This window comes from Phoenix dactylifera, chromosome 15 (genome assembly GCF_051530095.1).
Source record: "Phoenix dactylifera cultivar Ajwa chromosome 15, Ajwa_hap1_PhDact_Kaust_v1.1, whole genome shotgun sequence".
Classification (NCBI taxonomy): domain Eukaryota; kingdom Viridiplantae; phylum Streptophyta; class Magnoliopsida; order Arecales; family Arecaceae; genus Phoenix; species Phoenix dactylifera.
In genome coordinates, this window is record NC_143204.1 from 11,350,331 (window position 1) to 11,354,190 (window position 3,860).

General features: G+C 40.8%; 1 pseudogene; it reads right to left on the reverse strand.

Annotated features, from left to right (window-relative positions):
* Nucleotides 1-254: 254 nt before the first annotated feature.
* LOC120110709 (small nucleolar RNA R71) lies at nucleotides 255-352 on the reverse strand (annotated as a pseudogene).
* Nucleotides 353-3,860: the final 3,508 nt, after the last annotated feature.

The following is a 3,860-nucleotide window of genomic DNA, read 5'->3' on the forward strand; positions in this document are numbered from 1 at the left end:
CTGTCCAAGTATCATGGAATGGAATCCGAGAACCCTTATCTTCACCTAAAGATTTTGAGGAAATTAGCATCACATTTAGAGTGCCAAATGTATCGGAAGATGTCCTTAAATTGACCTTGTTTCCTTTTTCCTTAAAGGATAAAGCCAAAACATGGATGAACTCCTTGAGACCTAGATCGCTAGGAACATGGCATGATATGCAAAGAGAATTCTTGAAAAAATTCTTTCCCGCACAAAGGACTAACTTTTTGAAAAGGCACATTAGCAATTTCCAACAAAAAGATCATGAAATATTTTATGAATGCTGTGAGAGATTTAAAGACTTGCTTCTCTCTTGTCCTCATCATGGGTTTGAAACATGGAGAACCATTAGTTTCTTTTACGAAGGGTTGTCTCCACAGTTAAAACAATTTATAGAGACTATATGCAATGGTCTATTTTTGGAAAAGCAACCCGATGAGGCATGGGACTATTTAGATTCTCTCGCAGAGACTGCACAATTATGGGATACAGGGGATAGAGTGAATAAACCTTTACCTAAGCCTACTAGCGTTGGACACGGGGGCCTTTACAATCTTAGTACTCAGGATGATATTCAGGCTAAAATGGCAGCCCTTACTAGGAAGGTTGAGGAAATTGAACTTAGAAGGATTGAACCCATCAAGACCGTAGAACATAACAGCGAGTGTTGTAGGATTTGCGAGATGCCTGGCCATCTCACCACTGATTGCCCCACAATACCCGCATTCAAGAAAGTCTTGCACGATCAGGCCAATGTTATGAATACCTATCAAAAATCTTTCAATAATCCTTTTTCGGGTACTTACAACCCTGGATGGAAGAACCATCTAAATTTCAGGTGGAGGAATGACCAACCTCAACAAGTATATAACCCAACTCCTCCACCTCCGCAACCTCATTATGCACACGCACCCCCTCAAAAATTCAGTCTCGAAGAAACTTTGCAATCTTTCATGCAAGGTCAAGCTAAAATCAATGATGAATTAAGAAATCAACTGACAACGCTGACCACTGCTTTAAGTGCTCAAGAGAAGGGTAAGCTACCAGCTCAACCACAACCTAACCCTCAAGTCTACGGCGGTAGTAATGCATCATCTTCAACTTCGCATAAAGAACAAGCAAAGAGTATAATAACTTTGCGAAGTGGAAAGATTATTGACCGACCAGTCCCAGAACAAACACAAGTCATACCTGATTCTGACCCTCCCAAGACAAAACAAAAGGATAATGAAGAAACTGAAGCACCAACATCTACTGAAAAAATCAAATGTCCTTTTCCTGCACCGTTTCCACAAAGATTAAAACCCTTGCAAAAGCTTGAACCAAACTCTGAAATTCTTGAGCTTTTTAAGCAAGTAAAAATCAATGTACCTCTTCTTGAAGCAATCAAACAAGTGCCTTCCTATGCAAAATTTTTAAAAGATTTGTGCACTGTCAAGCGTCGTTTAAATGTCAAGAAGAAGGCATTTCTGGCTGAAAATGTGAGTGCAATTTTACAGCATAACATTCTTCCTAAATATAAGGATCCAGGTTGCCCAACTATCTCGTGCATCATTGGCAATTTTAGGATTGAGCGAGCATTGCTAGATTTAGGAGCGAGTGTGAACTTGTTGCCATATACGGTATATGAGCAACTCGGTTTGGGTGAGTTGAAGCCAACAACTGTGACCTTATAATTAGCTGACAGGTCAGTAAAGGTTCCTAGAGAGATTATCGAAGATGTGTTGGTCCAAGTAGATAAGTTCTATTTTCTTGTTGACTTTATCGTACTGGACACACATCCGGCTTCCAATTCACCATCTCAGATTCCGGTCATCTTAGGACGTCCATTCCTTGCAACTTCTAATGCATTGATCAATTGTAGGAATGGTGTCATGAAGCTTTCTTTTGGCAATATGACCTTGGAACTGAACGTCTTTAGTATAGGCAAACAACCCAGTGATCATGAAGAAAGTAAGGAAGTTGAATGGGTTGAAACCATTGCAGAAGAATATCTGTTAAAAGAAACATTTACTGAATCGGCCGACAATGGTTTGATAGATTGGTGTTCTGAAGGTACTGCTGATGATGTGGTCCCACCTGGTTTAGATAATTCGGATGTTATGATGGTCAATGGGTGGAGACCGAGAATAGAGGAATTTGAACAGTTGCCACCTCGAGAAACAAAGATAGTACCATCCCATGAACAAACACCTAAGCTCGAGTTGAAACCTTTACCGAAGGAACTCAAGTATGCCTTTCTTGGACCCGAGGACACTTTTCCTATAATCATTTCATCTGACCTTGATCATGCCCAAGAAAGAAAATTACTCGGTGTTCTAAAGAATCATAAGGGAGCTTTAGGATGGTCTATTGCTGACTTGAAGGGGATTAGCCCTTCAATTTGCACGCACCGAATATATTTGGAGGACAATGCCAAAACCACAAGGCAAATGCAACGCAGGTAGAATCCTACGATGAGAGATGTGGTTAAGGCAGAAGTCCTCAAGTTGCTTGACGTGGGTATTATTTACCCAATTTCCGACAGCAAGTGGGTAAGTCCTACTCAAGTCGTTCCTAAGAAGTCGGGTCTGACGGTAGTCAAAAATGAACAGGGTGAGTTAGTTCCGACTCGCGTTCCGACGAGTTGGCGCATGTGTGTTGACTACCGAAAATTGAATTTGGTCACTAGAAAAGATCACTTTCCCCTACCCTTCCTAGACCAAGTTTTGGAAAGAGTTGCAGGACACAAATTCTATTATTTTCTCGATGGCTATTCCGGGTACTACCAAATCAAAATTTCAGCTGAGGATCAAGAGAAGACTACCTTCACTTGTCCTTTTGGCACATTCGCTTTCCGTCGGATGCCATTCGGGTTGTGTAATGCACCTGCAACATTCCAAAGGTGTATGCTCAGCATTTTTGAAGAAATGAACGAGAAATTTTTAGAAGTGTTTATGGATGATTTCTCTATTTTTGGCAATTCTTTTGATGATTGCCTGTCACACTTACAAGCAGTCTTAACTCGATGCATGGAAAAGAATCTGATACTGAATTGGGAGAAATGCCACTTCATGGTGCCAAAGAGAATTGTCCTAGGACATATTGTTTCATCGAAGGGTATGGAAGTTGATAGAGCTAAGATTGACTTAATCGCCAAGCTACCTGTACCCAAGACGGTTAGAGATGTTAGATCATTTTTGGGTCACGCAGGATTTTATAGGAGGTTCATCAAGGACTTTAGTGTCATAGCTCGACCATTATGTAACCTCCTATCCCTTGATACACCGTTCAATTGGACTGAAACATGTCAAGAGGCATTCGAAAAATTGAAGGCTATGCTTAGCACTGCACCCATCGTGCGACCACCTGATTGGTCATTACCTTTTGAGATCATGTGCGATGCTAGCGACTATGCGATAGGAGCTGTCCTAGGACAACGCAAGGATAATAAGCCATATGTCATCTACTATGCAAGCAAAACCTTAAATGATGCTCAAATGAAATACACCACCACCGAGAAGGAATTGCTTGCAGTAGTATTTGCATTAGACAAATTTCGCTCTTATATCCTTGGTGCTCCTATTGTTGCTCCTATTGTTATCTTTACGGATCATGCAGCACTAAAATATTTACTGGATAAGAAAGAGGCCAAACCACGCTTAATACGATGGATACTTCTACTCCAAAAATTTGACATCACTATCAAAGATAAAAAGGGAGTAGAGAATGTGGTTGCTGACCATTTATCACGGCTAGTTTTTAATGATTCGGTGCCACAGTTTTCCATCAAGGACTCATTTTCCGAAGAGCAGCTGTTTGCACTTTCTACTATGCCATGGTATGCTGATATTGTAAAC